Raw genomic sequence first — 24,204 nt, forward strand, 5'->3', positions numbered from 1 at the left:
AGTGAGCACACCTAAGCACCAAAACAAATCCTAGGATCTCTCTATTTGTGTTAAGAGCTGACGCTCTGATACCAATTGAAATTGGTTAATTACACAACCAAGACAAAACAACTCAGCAATCTTCACACACTTTAAACCATGACCAAATACACGTATGACTAGTTAACTGCTAGTCATGAACAATCACAATCAAGAGAACACACAGATCATGCCACAATGTACCTGCAACCCTAGAAGATTACTAGTGACAACCTACGCACTCAGAAGGACCCATCAATCTAGGCATCCCCTGTACTAGCAACAACTGTGTGAAAGTGTGTGAAATCATCAAAATCATGCAAACATCAAACAGCAGATAAAGATGACTAGTCAACCACCAAGAACACAAACCCAGAAAAATTACAGATATGCAAAACAGATTTTGTTCACCCAGAAACCCACCATTGGGAAAAACTGGGAGTCATCAACCGACCAGGCAATCCACTAAGTAAAAAAAGATTCTTATAAAGGAAATACAACCAAGCTCAAGATTCACCTAGGTCTATTTAGGAATATGAGCAATACCTCCTTTGTGCAATCTTCTTCTCCAACTTACCAAAACTTGAAGCTTAGTTCTTTATGGCAATGGCAGCTCCTTCTCCAGCTCGTTCATCCCATGGCACAAGCTTGCAAGTTCCAACACGAACCAAAAACAATATTTGGATTCAAAGGAGAATGACCAATTTCTTCAAGAAACCATACTCTTGAAGAAATCAGTCTTGAATCTGACCTAGATATAAATGAGAGATGATTTGAATAGCTAGATGCAGATTCGGGTTTTCAAAAGCAGTTTTTCAAAAAGAAATCAATTGGAAAAACTCATAGATGAAAAATATATGGTTCTCTCTTGAGGAAGAAGAGAAAGAAAGCAAAAACAATCTTTCCAAAAATTCCACGCAAAAGAGACAGCCGCCAAATGACCAAAATCGTGGCCTTTACAGCCAAAAATTCGTTAGGTCAGAAAACCACAGATGGCAGCAGAGAGAGAGAAAGAGGAATAGGACAAAACAGTTTGTTATCCAGCTGGAAGCAAGGATGACTAGTCATCTGAGAAACGGATGACTAGTCATCATTTTATGAAGACTGTTTAATGTAATGATATGCAATGCTCAATACCTTTGTCAAATTGCTTGAGCCACCATAGAGCAGATATTAGAGAAGAGCACCAATAAAAGTTTTCCCTAATCTAGACTTGAGCTTAATAAATTACATTACACATCCTATTACAAAGTTGTCAAGGGAAGCCAAAAGAAAATGGTAAAAACCATACATTAACAGCATCTTTGAGATGTGACCACAAAATCATCAATGTAGACTTCCACAGTGTGTCCGATCATGTCATGAAAAATAGAGTTCATGGCTCTTTGATAAGTTTCCCCAGCATTCTTTAGTCCCAACAGACTCGTTGTTGGCCAAGCAATGCCTCTTGCATGAAGTAAAAGGACTATGGGCAAGCCTCCATTTTGTGAGAAGCATTTGGGAACTGATGGAGAGATTGGAAAAATGGAGGATTATGCATACGTTGAGAGAAGCGAATAGTCCAGCTGATTACCATTCCAAGTTAAGGTTAGCTATGAACAACCATTTTAGTTATTACTTTCCGAGTCCAAGGGACTATTGCTGTAGAATTTATTCACAACATTCAAGGTTATACAAGACTTCTAGAGAATTACCAAAATACGAAGTCCTCTTCTTTACTTTTAATTTTTACTTGGTTGGCAAGGGGAGCTGGGCAGAAGGAAAAGAGGCTCCTAGCTAAAGGTAGCTTGTCTCGCCCAGGAGGTGGGAAGAATTAAGAACAAAGTGGAGAACATGTGTGTAACATAGGAATCTGCCTACACACTCATAAGCTCCGGCAGCTTCTGGATATTGAAATGCAGTCTTATGGATGTCTTCTTCAGCAATCATGATCTGGTTATACCCTGCATTGCCATCCATGAATGATAGTAGCTGGTTCTGTGAAGTTGCATTAATCAACATATCTGCCATTGGCATGGAATATTCATCCTTTGGTGTTGCTTCATTCAGGTTTCTGTAATCCACGCAGATCCTGACCGCTCTAGTGTTCTTCTTCAGTACATGGACGATATTAGACAACCACATTCAGTGTATTTGGCTATCCTGATAAATTCTGCTTCTTGTAATCTCATAATTTCCTCCTTCACCCTTAGCTCAGTCACAACGGATATTATCCTCTGAGTCTGTTGAACAGGTCTGTAGCCTCTTTGATTGGTAACTTGTGGTCAACTAGATTCATATCCAGTCTTTGAACTAGTGAAGTGTGGCTATGATTTCTTTTTTGAGAGAATGATCAAAGAGATTACTCGCAAATGTTGGCCTAGGATCATCTTTGGTGCCAAGGTTGACTTCCTCTAGAGGATCGTGCACTCTTGCACTTCTAGGACCAAGTTATTACATAAGGATGGTGCCATGTCTATGATCTCATTACCATCAGACACATAATATTTCTCATTCTTCATTATGAATTCAGCCATATTGATGGCTTTTCCTTGCTTCATCAACCTCTTTTCCTGTCAGTAGAACACAAGATACAAAAATTATGCAACCATACCAAATAAATAAATTTGCATATGCAGTGATGTCATGAACTCACTCCCTTCTAATCCTACTAATTCATACCTTAGGTCACAAGCCTGCATGTCCCATACCATGCGTTTTATTACTGTGGCTCCGAATACTCTAAAATATGAACTAGCACCCATCTGTCTCTTAACCCAGTTTTCTTTTGTTTACGAATTTCTCAACTTTCACTTTTCATTAGAGATCCTGCTCCCATCACCTCAATATATTCAAGTCCTGCTCCCATCACCTGAATATATTCCATATTTTTATTTACTCATATATATCTAAGGCATTCTCCCACCCCTTAGATATACGTCAAACGACACACAAACACACACACTTAACACCACTGTATTTATGATGCATATGTAATGTAGCGCGAACATCATTTATCTATGTTGAATAATAATACAAATAATAACAATAATATATATCATGCTTAATCACATGAATAATAATATTCATCCAACATTAAAAATAATATCCATCCAACATTAAATAATATTCACATAACATCAAATAATATTCACCAAGCAAAGCAACAACAATATTCATATTTATAGTATTATAAGCACCAAGATTAAAAGTGACATAACTCAATCATCGGGAAATCAGGAAACCCTACCTCGTGTCCAGGAAGCTAAAATGAAGAAATTACCCTTCAGAGGTTGCCGGGTTCTCTCCCATTCCTAGATTTGAAAAAGAAATAACATAAATGAAGTTAGAAAATCTAATTTTATTAAAACATTTTTCTCTCCTGACATAGAGAGTGCACCTCACTCGCCAAGCTAAACCCCTCAAAACAACCCGAAACCTATACCATTGGAATCGGATTGAAAAATTGAGTTAGATGGACTAAAAATATGGCTTCGGAGGCTGCCGTAACAGCCGCCACACTCCGCCACTCGCCGGAGCCGCGAGTGGGCTTGTTTCCGGTTACTGTTCATCTTCTTGAAAAAAAAATCCTGCAACTTCTAACCCAGATTTTGTGAGACATTTTGATCAACCAAACGTTAACGAAAATGGTCAAACTTGTGATGGTTTTGAAGCTTGATATCTCTTGTTTCTAACCCAACAAACAATAATGAAAACGGAGCTAAAACGAAGGAGAAAACTAGCTCCAAAGTTGGACTCGTGGCTGGTTTTTCTGCAGAAAACAGATTTTTTTTTCCAAATTTTGCACATGTGTTTGACGTATGAAAACTCAACCAAATTCGGCGAAACTAATTGTGGTTTGTTCCATGCCAAGTATAGTTTAAAACCCAGCAAATGGATTCCTCAAAAACTCAAAGGATGGGGAGAAAAAGAGAGCCAAAATGAGTCTCGTGGACTGCAAATTTCCAGATTTGGTTCAAAGTTGTTTCCAACCATTTTAACACCTCCAAGTTGTTCCTAAGGCTTCTAAAACACTTCTAAACTTCATACCTATCAATCGAACTCATCAAAAACTCAAAATGAAACCAAAATCAACAACACCCACACTTGAAAAATCGCTCTATCCACCCAACACGGAAATAGATATTCAACTTCTTCCAATTCAATTTTCCCATCACTCAAATGACTCAAAATACTCTTTAAGGGACTAGAAACACACACAGACAAAGTTAAAACCAAATCTTTCGAAATTGACTCACCTTAGAGAATTTTTTCTTCTCTTCCTCCTATTCTCCTCTTCCTCACCCAAATTTCATTTCTTTCCTCCCTAATCTTATCTTAGCTTATACAATTAATATCTTTAGCCTAGACTAGGTGACTCACCTCCAATAGATGAACAACTCAACCCAAAATCAGATTTTGAAGAGAAAGTAAGAGGGAAAGGGGGGAAGAATGAAGGGAATAATGAATATTTGGCTTACACGTTGCCTTCTTCTTCTTCTTCGTTTTTTTTTGTTTTTTGTTTTTTTTTTATAACTCATAATTAACAAAACTTTAAGAACGAAAAAAAAAAAGAAGAACTAATTTTATTTTATTTGGGCGTCTTTGACGTGTTGCAATATTCCTTTTTGGGCATAAGATCTCCAGTGCCTTGCGCATTGAGAAAATTTGTGAAGAAATCCAAACTAGAGTCTCGGATGAACTTTGAATTCGGAGGGACAAGTGTTTTCGATACATTGATCAGTGACCAAACTTGACCACCCAAATCGACTTTTTCGAACACCTGCTTCAACAAAAAGTCTATGCCAAAACCGCCGTGGTTAACTCGTCCATTGCTCTCGTATCAGTTGCGGGGAACGACTACGCTGCTCCTTTTGGTAGACCAGGCAACGACACAAAGGTGAGTGGTTAAGCTAACTCCAGCCTCTACGTGTTGGTTTTATTTAAATTTTTGTTTTAAAATAATTCAGGCACTTGATGTAATTCCTTATTTCTATTAGCACGTTCTTATTTTGTAGTTGTTCATATTACTCTCTTGCATTGGTGTATTAACATTCTTCTAAGTAACATCTAATAAAAAGTTATTAACGTAACGATTGGAGAATATTTTAGAAATCACTTGAGCTTGTATACCAATTTCAATAACAATAATAATAATAATAATTTAATGTTAGCAGACAAATCATGGATTTTGAAAAATCGAGATACCTCTTAATTTTTTTGTTGATACAAGCGATAATATACTCTAAATTAATCTAATCTATAGGGATGTACATTCGAACTTAGATACAAGAGGCCGGGATCACTGCTCTGACTAACTAGTCTAACCCACGTCTACCTTACATTTTTCTTTATATAGTAACAAAATAAAAAATGATGCATTAGCTTAGAAGACATTTCAAAAAAGTTCCCTCACTGCTGTCACTTATTAATTATAACAACACAATAAGATGACAGGTAAATTCATGTTCATTTTTCTCGAGGAGTTTTGTTTGTTATTTTACATATACTTAAATTCAAGACTCCATCGTTTTCTTGGGTAGGTTTAGATGTTTTCGAACTATGTTAGGGTTCTTGGCATGTCCATAAATAAATAATGACATATTGAATTTTGAGGAGACTTTATACTAACTTGATCGCACTCGTATCTACCAAATGACAGGATTTGGCAATGTTCACCAAATCTATTATTGAGCAAACTTACTATGGATTTGAAGCGTAAGCATAATTTAGGAGTGCAAAAAATGGGAAATAGCTTAAAATGCCACACTTTTCATAATTTGGACTAAAAATACCACCCTTTCCCAATTTTTTTACAACTATCACCTATAAATATATAATTATTGTCCACTTTTTGCTGATTTTTCACATGTTCAGAAATTTTGTTCTCTCTTAGCTCACTTAGCTCTCTCTTTCTCTGGCACAGCTCTCTTTTTCTTTGGTATCTGTCTATTGCAGCTCTCTGTCTCTCTCTTGGCTCTCTCTCTAGCGCAACTCTCTGTCTCTCTCTTTACTCTCTTTCTCTAGTGCAGCTCTTTCTCTCTCTATCTCTCTCTCTAGCTGCGTTCTGTCTCTCTCTCCTCCTATTTTCTCTCTTGCCCTCTATTTGGAATTGCGAACTCCTCCCTTGACCCCATATTTTAGGTATGTCTTCTGAATAGCTGCTTGCAACCTTGAAGCTCTAGTGGATTGCCGACCTCGAAAAGGTAGTGTTGATGTTTATTTTCTTAATATCAGTGGGATTATGTGAAATGGGTTATATTTTGATTGCTTGGGTTTGTGTTAAATTCATTTTGGCTTTAATTGCTTTGAGTTAGGTTTTGTTGAATATTCATGCTCATTCATCTGGGTTTGTACCAATTGCATTTAGATTGGTCTGGATATGTGAATCTTGAAACTTGGGATTTTCCATTTGATGTAGTAGATCTGTATAGTGTGACTCTGATGAATTCTTGTTCACTGCTGTGTTAGTGGTGTACTGCTTTTGTGTGCCTGTTATTTTGCTGTCGTATTGTTGTTATGTTGTTGTTATATTGCCATTATATTGCTGTTATATTGCTGTGATATTGTATTGCCTGGTTATTGTGTTAATGAAATGTTGTTTTGTCATGGTCAGAAATGGAGACAATTGTTATTCTCGTGTGGCTACAATGGAAAATGGGTCACCTTAAAGAAGATGTGCAAATATGAAAGGGGTGACTCAAAAGGCTTAATAGTTCCACGGACCATCAAATTTGCTGAACTGTTAGACCGTGTACATCAAATTGGTAATACAAACAGCAGGGAAGACAAGGTTTGCTTAAAGTTCTCAGTTTTGGTGGCCTAGAATGAGTGGAAGCACATAAAGATTGAGGACGATGATGATGTCAATTTTTTTATGAAGTACAATTCTGAGGTAACACCTTCAAAAATAGCTCCCCTACTCGTGAGTATAGAAGATAAAGGACTAACAAATGATGTAGTTGATAGTATGCATATCACGACAGATAGTAGTCGGATAGGTCGTTCTTCAGTTGCCATTGTTGAAAGCAATGAAATAACTTGGAATAATACAAATGTCACTGATGTGGGAGGTGAAGTAAGGACATATTTTATGGATATCCAATTTTCCAATTTCCCAAGTTTGCCAAGAGTCCTTTTTTTCCTATTTCCAATTTTCCTTTTTTCCTTTTTCCAATTTTCCAAATTTCCAAGTTTCCATTTTTTCGTATTTCCGATTTTCCGATTTTCCTTTTGTTCTATTTCCAATTTTCCAATTTCCCATTTTCCAAGTTTGCACTTTTGCTATTTTCCAATTTTCTTTTCTCAAATTTGCAATAAATGCTTAGTTACATAGTCCTTTTTTGGGTTGAAATCCACAATTTCCAATTTCCCATTAAGGTTTGCTTTTCTTCGTTTGTAAGCCAATTTTATTGTTGTTAAGCTCTACTGCTGTAAATTACAGCCAAGGAGTTAATGGTGTAGTTTGCAATCCCATCCATTGAATGCACCAACTAAATACCCAATATACTTCATATAAGTTCCTACATGTAACTGAAGCTTCCTATATATAACTGCAGCATAGGCACCTTCTTAACGGGAAAGGTAATTAGTCTTACTCAAAGGCAAACATTCTCCACTAAAGCTAACCATATTGTTGTTTACAACTGGAGACTAAATGTACCTTTATTTGTTTTGTTGCAGTTGGCAGCTGTGAATTGTCCCCAGTAATACTTAAAGATGTCGGATGTACGACCTCCAAACAAGCATGTCAGTGACTCGGGGGACCAGCCGTGGCATATGCCATTCCCATCTCCACCTTTGACTCCCAATCACGATCCCACTTCATCTGGAAGTGAAGCTGAGAGCAATGATCCGCTTGACAAAATCTCTGCCGTCAAGCACGACCTCCAATATTTTTCTAAGGCAATAGATTGGTGGGAGAGTAAATGTGATATTCATGGCCAAGTTATGGGAAACTTGGCCAACAAGTTGAACAAAGCATATGCTGGAGAAGTGAAGCAAACTCTACAACAAAGCATATGCCGTCGAAAAATTCACAAAATTTGAAGAATATAACCATGAAATGGTTGAATGTTTCAACAACGGCTTCGAAATGTTCCGAGATTATGCTTTGGTCATCTCACCAGACTACAATTGGAGTGAAATTGATGTAACTGGTGTCTAGGAGGTGCTGAATATGGGTGCAGAGGGAATGGCTCATCATAGCCTTGTGCATGCAGCGAGGAGGAAGCACAAAGACATGGATTTTTTTATGGATCTAGTAAGGGTGAGTGCTGCTTCAATTCATCTCACCTGAGTACATGGATCTTTTGTTGCCTTCCTTTTCCCTTCGCGGGATAGTATTGTTATAGTTTGGTGGCAATTTATTTTGCATGTGTAAAATGTAGTCTGTAATGGATGCGTGTTTATTGTATGTAGATTCACTTAATATTGATGTTCTATTGAATGTCTATTGTCATAATATTGCCTTTGTATTGTATAGATAGTGTATGCATATTGCCACTCTATTGTATGTATATTGTAATACTATTGCTATCGTATTGTGGTTATATTGCTCTAATATTGCCTCTATAGTGCACGTATATTGGCCTAATATTGCTATTATATCGTATGTCAATGGTGATTTGGTCAAATACTAGAGTCTCCACTTTGTTGAAAGTAATCCTAAATTCAAATCTCTCAGACACGACAATTGTTATCCATCCTTATATTAGCATGAATTGATGTTGGCCTTTCAAATGATAGTTGGAGTTGCACATCGATTCATATTCAAAAGGAAAGTAATTCTCTCCCTCAATGAATCTTCATTCAAAAGAAGGCAGCTATCAAATATTGGGTACAAAAATGCAAGATCCACGGTAAATTAATTGGGCATAAACCACATATTACAAAACCAGGATGCTTTTTGGCATGCTTGAAAAGAGAAGGGCCAAATACAACAGAAAAGAAAATCCATTCAAGCTTCTCACTAAACATGGCTCAAGCACTCAACCATAGTTTCAATCCAAACCTGCCCAACAAAGGCATACCACGTGTCCATCGTAACAAAAGAGTGGTATTTACAAAGCATGAACTGTAATATGTTTCTTTTTCTCCTAAACAAAATTGTTACTAATGGAACAAAAGATCCCTAACATAGAGAAATACAAGCAAAGATAGTCAATCGTCATGCACACAAAATTAGTCATCATCCATCCCTGCAGGCTGATCTCTCTTACAAGGGCCACCTTCTGGTTTTGCCATTATAATCTGCAACATAGTCAAAGCACTGTCAACAACCTTTTTTTTAATGAAGGTATTAAATAGGCTACAATTAGATAGATTCATCATTTCTCACACATTTTTAGCTAGCCAGAAAACCCCCAGCATATAGATTTTCTATTTACTATCAAGCCTTCTGAACTGAAGCCATATTCATTATAAAAGTTTAATATTTCCCAAAAGTAACTTTCAATTTTATTTTATTTTTCCAAGTTAAAAACTAACATTTCCCACCGTTCTTTTGAGTTATAAAGGAGTTTGTGTTCTGAGTACACATGTGCATACATGCATCTGTGCCAAGGTAGGGGAACTTTGAAAAAAAAGAAAAAGAGAAAAAGACTTCACAAAAGTATAAAAGTATAAAATTAAATAAATAAATAAAAAGAATAGTCAACTACTTCATAAAGCCTTGAATTTTTTTATTTTTTTAAACTGTATGTAGTTTAGCATTTTTTCTGCTTTGGCCTCAAAGCTGCAATCAGGGATTCAAAGATGTAGTTCACACCAAATTTGGGTATTTCAAAATTAGGAAAACCATTGACAAATACGTAGTTACTAGTTACTTGATCTAACCGCAGAACAGTGCAGGCAACATCAACTTCCTAGCCAACTTAAACATATTGATTTCAATAAATTAATAAAACAGAACTATCTAAAGTTCATTAAATACCCAAAATGTTTGAAGTCGAGATTTTTCCAAGTTACTATTTATCAGTTATCCAAAGAAATCCTCACTTATTCCCGAATGCTATAATTTGTAAAAATCCTAAATGCAAACCATCAATACTATTTGTAAAAGCTTCCTCTACAAACAATTGGCTATTTGATACAGAAAATGAACAGAAAGGATACCAATAAGATGAACCATTAATGTACGCAATAGGAACTAATTGGCTATCAAAACCACCAAAAATGGGGTTACTAATAAAAGCTTCCTCTACAAACAAATTCTAGATCCAAAATTAATAAAAAGTTCAGAACCAAAATTGCATCAAACATCACAGCTGTAATAACATTCAATGTATTGAGAACTTTCACATAAAAGCATGAACTGTTGCAAGACAAAGAGCAGCTTACTTAGTTATGTGGAGGTCCCAAATATTAAGAGTTGACACATCTTTGCAACGGCCTTCCTCCAAGTCGAGGCCAACTTTGTTTTTTCCTAATGCATGTTCAGCATAAAAAGAAGATATGATCTCCATTGCATTAAGCCCGGCATTTTTAGCTAGCGTTTATAGCATACTGATCCAATCTACAAAACCACTGTTTCTTTAGTAGGTTATTGCACTACTGGCCAATCAGAAATCTATGACTGGGAAAATGGTTACAAAATCAAGTTCCAATAGTTGGTCTAGACAATATTCTATTTTATGTTTCAAGGACAACATCTTGAGAAAATGATAATTCACGCCATTTACCCTGTTTCTGTAAAAGAGAATTCCTTTACTCTCTTAGCCAACTCAATTTTAGTAGCTGCCGCTCCAGGAACAATGCGGCTATCCTTGCACATTGCCTGAAAATGAAATGCATTATTAATTCCAATGGTTTGGACATCTGATTAAACAATTTATTCAAAAGAGCTTGAGAGAATGCTTTGTCTTCTGAAGAAACAAGCTAATGAGCGATGGAGAGTGATGGCAGTGGTGACTGAGGCGTTCTCGTCCTCAAATGTGGACTGTGGACTATGGACCATTGACAATCTGCAAAATTTGATTATAAGCATGTAGATTCCAGAAGTCGTTTTTGACAATTACCCATCCATAAACAACGTCTCTTCCTTTGCTTTGATTTGAACAAGTAAAATCAGAATATTGTGGAATTAATTCTTGTAGAAATCACAGAGCCCAAAGCTTAGAATCTCATCAAAAAATATAAATAGTTGGGACTTACCCATACAAAAGTGAATGAAGCCCAAACGTTCTATGACAAAATGAACAGTTTGATTTTTGTGAAGAGTGCCTGCAACCGAGTGAGAGTGGGTGTGAGTTATTACCCAGTTCATAGAAACCCATAAACCCTCAACCCTAGAGAAACCCCTAAACCAATTTCTTACAAATCCATACACCATAAACCAAATTCACAAAAACCCCAAATTTCAAAGAAAAGGTAGATGAATAGGACCTCGTGGATACCAACCGTGAAGTTAAGCTTGGATGAACAGCCACCGCTGAGGGAGAAAGACGATCGCTGAAAGAGAGAGAGAGTTACATGAGGGAGAGGGCTAAGCGACAGAGAGAGACGAGCCGAAGAGAGAGATAGAACCAAGAGAGTTGAGAGAGAACCCAATTTCTAAAAAACTGATATGGGTACAATCAGTCCACAATAAAGATGTATTTATACGTGGTAGTTGTAAAAAAATTTGGAAAGGGGTGGTATTTTTAGTAAAAATTATGAAAAGGGTGGCATTTTAAGCTATTTCCAGCAAAAATTGCGATTACAGCAATAGAGCCACTTGGATGTCTTCCCAGCATAACTTTCTTTCATATCAGAACTGCAGTGAATTTCCTAATATGGCTTCAATGTTCCACAACCAGATTCTGCTTCAAAAGTTGGAAGAGTTGAATAAGGAGACAAAGAATTCTGCATTTATCGTCTTAGATCTCTATAAAACATTTATGTTTGCAAATAAGTCCCGAAAACATCATGAAGGTAATAAATCCTTTTTTCGGGAACGCTAATTGATCCCCTCTACTAGCATTACATTGGATAGTGCTATTTGTTTTACGTTTACTCACAACATTGCTTATTGCCTTTCTAATAAAAATATGTACCATATGTTAGTACAAAATTGTGTTGGCATTTCCTACAACTTAGTATAGGTTTCGAAGTGTTATTTAGCTAGTTGATTGGGAAAAAATTGTTGTCTTTGATTTCCAAAAACTTCAGGATTGATGCGGCTCAGCAATCCTCAAAACGCACACTTGTGGCTTGACACGTGAAAGGCATTTGATTCAAGCGTAAGTGATGTCATTATCATGCATGTATATTAGGGGATTCTTTTAAAGGATTATTCAATCACATTTTATTGATTTACTGTTTTTAAAAGTGAATTGAAGTTTATTTAGGAGTGTTTTCTTTTTAGGAAATTTTGGCACAAATCAATTTGATTCCTACTTTCTTGTTTTAATATCCCTTTGATTTTCTGTCTTCTTTTGGTTGCTTGGAAATCATGTTTCAATCATATCACAGTATCAAGGAATCAAGATTTAATAGTTGACTAGGCATATAAGGATTCATTTGATTGTGATTTATTAAAATCTTCATTTCTTAAATATCTTCTTTTTTACTGGGGTAAATTACTCAAATGGTCCTCAAACTTATACCTGATTTACATTTTGGTCCCTTAACTAAATTATTCGTTCAAATGGTCCATCAACTCTATATTATTCACTCTAGTGATCCTACCGTCTAATTTTCTGTTAGATTTAACCTAATTTTAGGGTAAATAATGACCAATTTGCCCTCATATTTAATGGAAATATTAACAGAATGTAAGGTAGGACCAATGGAGCGAATAATATAGAGTTGATGGACCATTTGAACGAATAATTGAGGGACCAAAATGTAAATCGAGTATAAGTTTGAGAACCATTTGAGTAATTTACCCTTTTTATTGGTTGGACTACATGTGACCAATCTTTAGAATATGAAAGATACTTTCATTATTTTCTATCAGCCTTAGAAATTGGAGATTTGGTTTTCAACGTGATTTCTTTCTTGTAAAATAAGACCTTTGTCTTCTTTGTTTTTTTAGAGCTTTCACAATCATATTTTTAGTCCATAAACTTTGGAAAGCTGAGTTTTTATTTGACATAAATCATCAAGTGTTCCATGTTTACTTGGTGATTTAGCAAAACCTTTTATTATGCATATTGCATTCATTAGGATGTTCAGTGACTCGTGTGGTTGAGAGCACCAAAGACCATTGTGGCAGTTTTTCTACGGTGAGCTTGAATCGATCATGACAAGTATCAGATTCAACATAAGGAGAGTTGGAAGAACTCCGGTGAGCTTGAAGCAATTGTGACTAGTATTGCATTCAATATAAGGAGTGTCGAAAGATCATCCCTTAACAGAAGTTGAGTGATGAAGAAGTCGGTAAACATATTATTTAGAATGTGTCTAGAATAAGTGTGTGAGTACTTTTTACAATCATCGTTCCATAGTGGATTTGTTTTGGACTGTGGAGTCCCACGGATTTTCCCCAGAGCTGGGGTTTTATCACGTAAAATAATTCTTTGCGTGTTCCTTTATGTTATGTTAAGCACGTTTCAGGATTGATAAGCCATGTCAATTCTGCTACTGAAGTTCATTTTTATTTATTGATTATAATTTTAAATTGGCCTATTCACCCCCCTTAGGCACTATTAGTCATCCTACAGGTAATTTCACCATCCATGTGGACCCTGCTTAAGCTGGTGCTCAATAAATGTTGTCTTACTCATGTATATACGTCTACTTGATCGCATTCTTTTTTTGATAGCAGGATATTTGACATTCCGAATTAACACACTAAAGCCATGTTTTGTTGGGGTGAGCAACGAATACTTGTGTGGGAGTATGGATCTGAGTGGTGCAAAGAAGTACATTGTATGTGATAACCCTGCTGTTTCTTTCTTTTCAAATACAGTACACCCTTCGCAGAATAGTTGGCACATGAAGTTTATTTTGCTATAAAACCTTCTCTTCTTTATCAATCGTGAATTATTGCGCAGTTCAAACTTTGCCCCTAGAAGGTTTGGATTGCATGAGAATTGCCCAACATATCATTTGGTATGTAAGACACTAAGAGCTCGTTTGGGAGTGATTCTAGATATGCCAAAAAGCACTTCTATGGAGAATCACTTCTCTATATAATCATTGTAAGTGGTTTTAAGTGATTTTATGGAAAAATACATGGGAGGTGCTTCTCCTCAGAATCATTTAAAATAACTTAAGTGATTATATGGAGAAATACATGGGAGGTGCTTCTCCCCATAAGTAATTCTTGCATATCTAGATTCACTCCTAAATGAGCCCTAAAAGTAAGGTTGGATTGCATGAGAATTGATCAATGTTTTCTTTGCATGAGAAGTACTAATTAACTACAAACAAAATGATTTTATTTGAACCTAGCTTGAATAAGAAACCAACACATACAAGAAAGAAAGAAAGTGATATTAGAAAACCTTAACTGTCATCAACACTTAATAAATATGCATTCGCAATCCAATGAAGAGATTCACTACAGCAAACACATTGAAAAAATTAATGTACATTCGAATGCCAATTTTTCTTAACTGTTTATACCCAAAATGAACAGCCAATGAGGGCCAGACATGTGGACATAGATTGTGCCCAACCATGGTGGCTTTCGGCACCCAGCCTACCGATTTCTCAATTAGGGCATCCTTCTTCTACAGGACACATAGCAGGCCCACAATCGATGTCCACAATCCCACATCAAAAATCTACACAACAAGCACACCTCCCAAGGCTTATAAAAGGAGCACAACTCCCCAAAATGGAGGTAATCAGAACTTACGGCATATTGCCTATTGGTCTGACAGTTTAATCTTTCCAACTCCGTATTTACTTAAGCATCGGAAAGCCTTCGGCGGTACCACACCGGTGCCTTAGGACTTACCAAGCGTTTCTTGTCTTACAGATCACGCGCTCTACCGAGGCCAAGAGCATACCGAAGGCCCAACATCACTAAGTTGAGCGGGAAAGTTACCAAACCATTTTTCCGCATCAACAATTTGGCGCCGTCTGTGGGAAAACGATAAAAATTGACCCATAATCCCTAGAACACATGGGGACCACTTTAGTACTAACGTTCTTATAAGAAGAAGGGCTACCGTTCGGAAGGCAAAGCGGAGCGAGCCCTGCGCTGCCCCCTTGCACTCCTTTCGTAACGCACTGTGATTCAAACAACCGCCAAGCGTAACTTTTGGCCCAAATCACCTCTCTCCGGAAGGACATGGCCAACTTCAAGAACATAACAATCTTCTCTCATCTAAAGTGGACGAAACTCAAGAATCGCTCAATCAACAAAGAAACACGAATATCCAAACTATCGAATCTTCCTAGAGTCTCCGGACTCCTCATCGGCGAAGAAGGGTAAGAAGGGGAAAAGGCAGCGCTTGCGCCTCCGGGTAGTTGGTAGTTCCGGCACCGACCAGCTGCACGCATCAAGAAGGTTTACACCGACTGTCACCATCGGATCAACGATAAGGATGCCGAAAGGTAGAGGTCTCCAATCAGGGATCAATGCAAGGTTGAGAGACTCACGAATGAGGGCTCTAGGGAGCAAGTCGCCTATTCGGAAGGTACGGGGTTTGGAATCGGAAGTAGAGTCTGACGAAGTGTATGTCCCTTCTCGAACCACCAAACCAACCTACCGTTCGGCAACTCCCACGTGATTCTCTGAGGTAAGGCCTTTAAGCCCGCAGAGACCTTCTAAATACTACGGTTCCGAGAAGGTCCCGAGCCGAGACCTCGCGATTCGTCTACTCTTCTAGAGGATTTAGAAGATGAAAAACGATAGAACCGCCCCAAGAACTAGATGGGGCAAACTTCGGCCCGGACCGTGCTCACCGAATGCATAAAGCACTCACGGCAGGACAGGGATATACAACCACTTCACATACCGTTCTACATCGGTGTAGAAGACCCTCTAACGCATCTCCATTCCTTCCAATCGGCAATAGGGTGCAAAAGACTCGCGATGAGGGGCAATGCTTGCTGTTCCCATCCTCCCTAACCGAGGCTGCATTGAATTGGTTCTACCGTCTGGAGCTGGGAACGGTGGACTCCTTCGATGAATCTGAAACAGATTTTCCTCAATCACTTATGATCGGATGGATCGTATTCGCCGATGATCCGTACATGATTCGGCGAGAGAAGACGAGCCCTTACGGGAATACGCTGCGCGCTCATGAATACTTGAGGTGTCCACAAGCGGACGACAAGGCAGCCTTCGGTGCCTTCAGCGATGGCCTTCGGTCCTCATAGTTTTGGTACCTCATGCATAGTAGCAATTGGCTCACCTACGACGGATGAAGCAAGCGGTAATCCACGTCAAGGTGAGTATTTCAACTCCAAGTCCGGCCCTTCACGGCGGGAGGAACCAGATTGAAAGGCTATCCTAGCAAGGATCACCATATGCCCCTAGAAGAACAAGCGGAAAGACGACCGTGATAATCGTCGGGAAGTTCAAAGAAAAGACGAGAAAATACGATCGGAATGACCACCGCGCACCTTACTTAATCACGACGGCACTCGGAAGTCTTTACCTGCTGAATACCACTTATGAGGTTGTCACGATGAGCGAGCGAGATAATACCCAAGCCAAATCATCGAAAGCCCAATTGGCGGACAATCGATATCTTGGTAAATTATGCCGATACCACCAAAGACAACACCACAACACCGAGGAATGCATTAGTCCGAGGAAAATCGTTGAAAGATTGATTCGGGAAGGAAAGCTGGATCAATATATCGCTAGACTGCCGCAGACACCTATCCTAAATGCTAACGGACAGATTAACATGATCAGCACCATCAGTGGAGGCCCTACTCTGGCGAGATCATCTAATCGATTAGTGAAACAATATGTGCGTGCTGCTCATTACCCCTAAGTCTTCGGCATAGAGGTCAACCGGCACCTCAAGGTACCGAAGGTTGGTTGGGAGCCTATCACGTTCTGCGGGGAAGAGTAAGATGAGATCATTTACCCTCACGATGACCCGATGATCATTCGAGCTGAAATTGCTGATTACGATGTAGGGCGGTGTTGATCGATACCGGAATTTATTGAGTTCTTACGGCATCATTCGGAGGTGTTCGCCTGGTCTTATGATGACATGCCGGCATCTCCTAGATATCATTAGCCATTCGCTCGATTGCCCCGCCTATAAACCCATAAGGCGAGCGCCGTTTGTATGATGCCGAACGATATGAGGCCAAGTGCACCGGTTGACAAGCTAAAAGCCATCGGCTTTATCGGAAGCTATATACCCCGCTTGCCAACTCGGTGATGGTTCGGACTGAACAAGACTATACCGACGAACAAAGCTGCTCGAAGGATAGCTTCTGTTGCCTAGGATTGACCACTCGTTGATCATTGCTGGTCACAAGTCGACTTCATGCATGCTTTTGAGATACGACCAGATTTTCATGAACCCTGCCGATAGCGAACATACGGCATTCATCACCAACCGTGGATTGTACAATTACAATGTAATGCTGTTCGGCCTAAAAAATGCGGGCAACATATCAAAGGCTTGTCAACCGAATTTTCGCTAAACACATTGGCGATATCACGGAGGTATATGTCGAAGATATGTTGGTGAAGAGCGGAACGGCAGGGGGACATCTAGAAAACTTGGCCATTACGTTCGTGATACTAAAAGACTACCGAATGAGACTAAACTTTGGTGTGTCTTCGGGTAAGTTTCTGGGCTTCATGATCACAAAGAGGGATCGAAGCAAATCCTGAGAAAATCAAGGCCATAATCGACATGAAGCGACCAACAACGCAGAGTCGCTGCCTTAACACACTTCATTTCAAAGGCTACCGATAAATGCGTACCGTTCTTTAGAGCCTTGAAAGGGGCAAACAGCATATCGCATGGACTGCCAAATGTCGACAAAGCATTTCAAGACCTAAAGAACTACATGAGCAAGGCACCGCTATTGTCAAAATCACTTCCTAGAAAAGTTCTCATTCTCTACCTTTTCGATCCAAAGACTGCCGTTAGCTCGGTGTTGATACGGAAGCTAGAGAAAGCAGAACTATCGATCTTCTATGTTAGCAAGGCGCTGCAGAGTGCAGAGCTTGGTATCCCCACTTGGAGCTTGCACTAGCCCTCATCGTCTCGGCTCGAAGGCTCCGCCATACTTCCAAGTGCACAAGATAGCAGTTCGACCAATCAACCCATTCGGCAGGTACTCCAAAAGCGAAACCTCTAGCCGATTGGTCAAATGGGCGATTGAGCTCGAGAATTTGACATACAATTCAAGCCAAGGCTGCAGAGAAGGGTCAGGCTATTGCCGATTTCATTTACGAGCTTACACCTACGGTACCACGAACCAGCCGGTTCACAGCGTCTGGGAGAACCGAAAGGCGACGAACGCCTTGATTCTTCCGTTCTTATATGGATTTTGCATGTCGATGGTTCGGCAAATCAACAAGATTGTGGAGCTGGTTCGGTGTTGACTACTCCAGACGGAGCCAAGGTCGAGTGCCCTCCGTTTCAACAGAACCTCCAACAACGAGGCAGAGTATGAGGCTATCTTGGCGGCCTTCGGCTAGCCAAGGGCATGAGTGCAAAACAAATTAGCATACACAGGTGACTCCCACTCATAGTGAGTCGGATAAAAGCAGACTTCGCAGCCAAGGATGCCTCCATGTCGGCTTACCTATTGGCAGCCCACCACTCCTCCGAAAATTCCAGGCCTACGAAATTCGGTAGATCCTAGGTCGAAAACAGCCAAGTCGATGCACTCTCACGGCTAGCTTCGGCAATAAGCGACAAAGTTGAGGGAAATGTGCGGTGGAGATCCTATCCCAGCCAAGCACGGCAACTTCCGAAGTGTGTACTATACGATACGAAAACACATGGATGTCTCCCATCTACGCCTTCTTAACAAACGGTACACTTCCTCTTGAAAAATCTCGGGCTCGAAAATTACGTTATCGCCCGGCGAGATACACGATCATCAATGATGTCTTGTACAAGCGAGGCTATACCACGCCATATCTAAAATGCATTACTGTCGAATAGGGGACTACGTCCTTGTCCTTCGGAAATCCACAGTAGTCTGTGGTCCATTCAGTCTGATCATTGGCACATAAGGCTTTTCGGCAGGGGTATTACTGGCCAACTATGCACCATGATGCGAATATGATGGTGAAGAGGTGCGACAAATCGTAATCCCATGGCCTCACATCCTTTCCAAGCCTTTCTCGCCAATCGTAATCCCATGGCCTTTCGCCCAATGGGGACCGGACTTGATCGATCCGATCTTTGCAAGGCAAGGGTCAGTCAAGTATGTTGTTGTTGCTGTGGATTATTTCACCAAATGGGTAGAAGCCGAAGCTCTAGCAACTATAACAGCAGCTAGAATGGAAGACTTCATTTGGACGAACATTTGCTGCCGATTCGGTATCCCCTATGCAATCATCACCGATAGCGGCAGCAATTTGATTTGGAAGTCTTTAGGCGATTCGCACTTGCCTCAAGATCAACTTTCTTTGCTTCGCCACTCACCCATAGTCAAATGGTCGTTGAAGCAATAAATAAAATCATCAAGAAGCTCTGAAAAGGCAGCTTGACAAAGCCAAGGAGCATGGCCAAAGAAGCTTCGAAGCCTTATGGGCCATTCGGACATCCTACCGAGCGACAGGGAAACCCCTTCTCTCTTGTCTTGATTGAGCGGTAATCTCGTGGAGATCGAAGAACCTATTTACGAACGGAAACCTTCGCTCAGAAGGCAAGCGAGAGGCACTTGCATTGACCTCGACGATAGAAGAACGCGTTGGCGCAAGCCAACCTTCAAACGAAGCATACAAACAGCGCGTCTCGGTATTACGACTCAAGAGTCGATCTCGCTCTTTACGAATCGGTGGTGGGTTATCGAAAAGTTTCTCGGCAACTAAGAACCCCATAGAAGGAACCTCGAAACTTCCCGGGAAGGACCTTACAAGATCATCGGCATTCTTCGATCGGGAACCTATCGGCTCAGAGACTCCAACGGAAAGACCCTCGGTCATCCTTGGAACGCCGAACATCTGAAGTATTATTTCAAGTAGTTTCCTAGCTTACAGCAAGTTATAATTGTAAAAAGAACTCCGAATGTATCTATATCTTCAACAATACTTAATGAAAAAGCCTTCGGCTTATATATTCACAACCTTCGGTGTGGTTTTATTTATTTCATTAATTAAAAAGATATGGTAGAAGCCTTCGGTTAGGCAGCATCCCACGCTCTATAAATTTTATTAGCCTTCGGCAATAAATTGGCCTGAGTTTTGGTCTTACCGATACTATCTGCACTTGAAAATTAAAATGCTTAACTCGACTCTCCTACCGACTAAAAGTTCACGTTGGAGGTAGTCTCCTACTAGCCTTCGGCAGTTAACCCTTTATTCAGCCCTCGGCAATTAAATGGTTATGTCTTAAGTGTCTTACCGATTGAAGGTTTACTTGGGAATTATTCTCTTACTAGCCTTCGGCAGTTAGTCCATTATTGAGCCATTGGCAAATAAAAGGATTAGTTTCTCAACTTCTTACCGATTAAAAGTTCACTTGGAAGTAAGTATTTTACTAGCCTTCAGCAGTTAATCTTTAATCTAGCCCTCGGCAAATTAAAACAATTAGTTTGAAAGCCTACTATCGGTAGTTGGACAAAACTTGGAAAAGGACCGAAACAAAATAAATTAAAGGGTGCCCTTGGCACTAATATGTTCAGAAATACTACCTCGTAGCAAGTACAAAATAAAAAAAAATTAAAAAAAAATAAAGAGAAATTACAAGCTTTTGCATATCAGCTTGCCATTAGTTTGAGCTTTGCAGTCAATGTTAACTCATTTTATTGTAACTGATCATTTCACTTAACTTGACAGAGGGAAGTATTTTCTGCAGGAAACAGAATTATTTGCCCATTTTTCTATAAGTGACCAAGCTGCATCCTAGAAGAAAGTAAAGTGAAAGTAACTCCAAAAAGGAGGCTGAATGTCTTTAGTTGTTACAATCTGCTATTTTTCTACAATTTCCTTGCTTTGATTTTGATTTGGCTTATGTTTAGTTTCAAGTTTACTCTTTTAGTAGTGGGTAGTTATTACTTTAATATTTGGGAATTTTTATTAATCTTGTTTCCTTTCGTGCAATTTATTCCATTTTTACAGGCTTTATTATAGAAACTGTGTTGGAGCAGGATTTCTTTCAAGAAGAAATACCTCCACAGTGTTCTTGACTGAAGTCCGTACGTTTCCTTGGTTGAAAGAGAACTTGGATTACGTTCCCGAAGTCGAACGATGGAAATGAGGTGAGTACCTACAAAAACCACTCCGACGCTCAAGTCAGTTTTGCGCAAAGTACTCTTAGTGTTCAATTGGATTTTTCATACCTTTGCTGGAGGTCTAATTAGGTTTTTATAGCGCTCCGAGGTCTTGGGTTTAGCCCCACTTTCCTAGCTTTGCGCATCCCATCCTCCACTTCGTGGTAATGGGATCAGATGAGTGACTTGCGTCTCCCTTGTTCCGCACTCCTCTAGTGGGAGGGGAGGAAAGTTCGATCATCCCACGTCTTTTAGTTGTGGCATATGGGTTTAGGCCATGATGCGTCAGATTTGGTCCCCACAGTGCCCCCTTTTTTTCCTCTCTACACGCTTTGTGGGTGGAGAGGGAAAAATGAAAGTGGGACTTTGGGCTCATGTCGTCGTGATGGGCTCATGGCGAAGCGTGTAGAAAGGGAAAAATGATCTAAGTGGGACTTTGGAATATGATTTCTTCGGATTGAGCGCATGTCGTCGTGATGGGCTCATGGCTGAGCCCAAAATAAGCCATACTTTCCTTTCTTGGGCTTGCTGGTCAAGCCCAAAAATGTGATTCCCATTGGCCTATCGCCAACTTATGCATATTGCTCCCACAGCTTGCATGTGAAATTTCCAAATGTGAATTTTCATGCACGCTGCTTTTCAAGTTTCGACTGTGGACTATTATCCCTTGGAGTATCCAAATGCGGACAGCCAATCCCATGCAGTGGACCCCTTTTCTTTTTATTTTGGATTTCTACACCTTTGCCGACCCGGTGGGCCCGTGCTTCTTACTTTCTCTTTCCTAGCCGATCCCAAATGGATTGGGGTGTGCCTCTAAGATTTTGCCAATCCTTGGTTTCTCTCTCTTGCCCGATCCCATGTGGATTGGGGTATGTTTTCCTCTCTCCTGGCCGATCCCATATAGGTTGGGGTGTGCTTCTAAGCTTTTGCTAATCCTTGGTTTCTCTCTCTTGCCGATCCCATATGGATTGGGGTATGCTTTTCTCTCTCTTGGCCGATCCCATATGGGTTGGGGTGTGCTTCTAAGCTTTTGCTAATCCTTGGTTTCTCTCTCCTGCCCGATCCCATATGGATTGGGTTATGCGTTTCTCTCTCCTGGCCGATCCCATATAGGTTGGGGTGAACTTAACTGGCTTCTTGGCTTTCAGGATGTCTTCCATGAATGGCGACTTGCAGATTCCTTTTGCAGCTTCCAGAGCTAGTTCAGCGGGTGTTTGCGGTTTGTACCCTCTAACAATCTTCTCAATATGATTGCACAAATCGATGTCCTTAGCCTTTTTTCGCCATCTTATGCAAGTCGAGATATCTGTCTTGATCTTCCGCCGTGGCCCTATCATAGACGCTCGAGTGTGTGCTGTTGGAGGAGTCTCCCTCAGAGATCTCATGTCTCTGCTTCCTCTTGCCCTCTTTTGAGCCTTCATGACAAACAGTGTTTTGCGCCTTCGCCAGAGCCTTTTCCGTTACCTTTCTTGTTTCGCGCAACTCCTTCATGATTTCCCTCAACTGGATAACAGAAGGCTTGGTTCCCATCTTGGGCGTTGGACCTTGCGCTTCAGATTGAGGAGTGGACATCGCATTCCCTGGGACGGAAGTGTCTAGTGTTCCCTGATAGGCTTTTTAGTACCTGCGCAAACAGGGTTAAAACTCCTACAAAACTTGCAAGAATGACAAGGTTATCGTAGTATAAATGATTCTCGCAAGGTCGTTCTCCGCAAGGATTATTAAATAACTCGTATCAACCAAATTCTAATTAATTATTGCAAAAGAGAAAGTTGAGATGTTTGATTTGAAGACCTTAAATTAAAAGGAATTTAACTAATAAAAATAAGGCAATATGCAAAATTAAAGCTAAGAGCAAGAGAAACAGTTGTGTTTTTAGAAATCAAATTAAGAAAGCACTAGGGATCCGCCGTCACCTTAACAATTCTATATCGTTCCCCAATTACTTATGACCTATACATGCATATTTCGAAGGTTAGGTATTCCTAATATATGCCTACTTGGACCCCCAACATAGAGCGTATATCACACATGCAATCCGTCTGTGGTATTCAGATCAAATCTAAACATACATGACTCATTAAGTTCTATGAAACCTTTTGAAAAACCATGCAACCCTTAAGACGTGGTATTCATCCTAAGTGAACTTGCACATATTAATCACAAGAAGCCTTCGTCAATTTCAGGGACCGACCTCCGACCAAAACTGCATCAAATTACTTTTCTAAACATCCTAATGGTGATCAAGCATCAAGACACTTAGATAGTTTAACCCAGTGATGAATAATTCGAAAACCTGCATGCATATAATCATAAGCAAATTGGACAGAAACTACATATTCTTGCTAAGGCTTGTGGCCTCACCCTAGCAAAAGAGAGTTAGTTACGCATGTTCACAATTGAAATCCAAGAAAATATCATTAAGAAGAATAAGAATGAAAACACTTGAAAGTCGCAAAAATCCAAAACCCTAGCAATTGCTCCAAAAGCCAAAAAGAAATAAAAAGAAGGAAGTCCCCTAAATTGCTGTGAAAAATAACTTAAATACCTCCTAAAACCTAGCTACCCAATCCCCACAGGGAAACTAAGTTAAAATAAAATAATACTAGGATATAAAATCCAAATTGGATTAGGAGAATCTGCCCAAATCTGCCCAGGAACGTTTTGGTCTCAAATCTCCTCCAAATCTGGCCCAAGATAGCTCGTTTTAAAGATAAAAATATTCCGAACACTTCTCCAGAAGGCCACGAATCCATCCGAGGTCATCTTGGGCTCCAAAAACGCAATAAAAGCCCAAAACGTCACTATTCCAGCATAGCGCACTGCTCCTTCATTTATTCGCCAGGAAATCATCGCTTGGTGGAAAAGTCTGATATTTTGATACGATCAAGCTAAGTG

The 24,204-nt window shown here is 39.7% G+C and overlaps 1 pseudogene; it reads left to right on the forward strand.

Annotated features, from left to right (window-relative positions):
• Nucleotides 1–3,485: 3,485 nt before the first annotated feature.
• LOC107881114 (GDSL esterase/lipase At5g03610-like) lies at nt 3,486–13,964 on the forward strand (annotated as a pseudogene).
• Nucleotides 13,965–24,204: the final 10,240 nt, after the last annotated feature.

The sequence above is a fragment of the Prunus mume genome, linkage group LG5 (genome assembly GCF_029339155.1).
Source record: "Prunus mume cultivar Tortuosa linkage group LG5, ASM2933915v1, whole genome shotgun sequence".
Lineage (NCBI taxonomy): Eukaryota > Viridiplantae > Streptophyta > Magnoliopsida > Rosales > Rosaceae > Prunus > Prunus mume.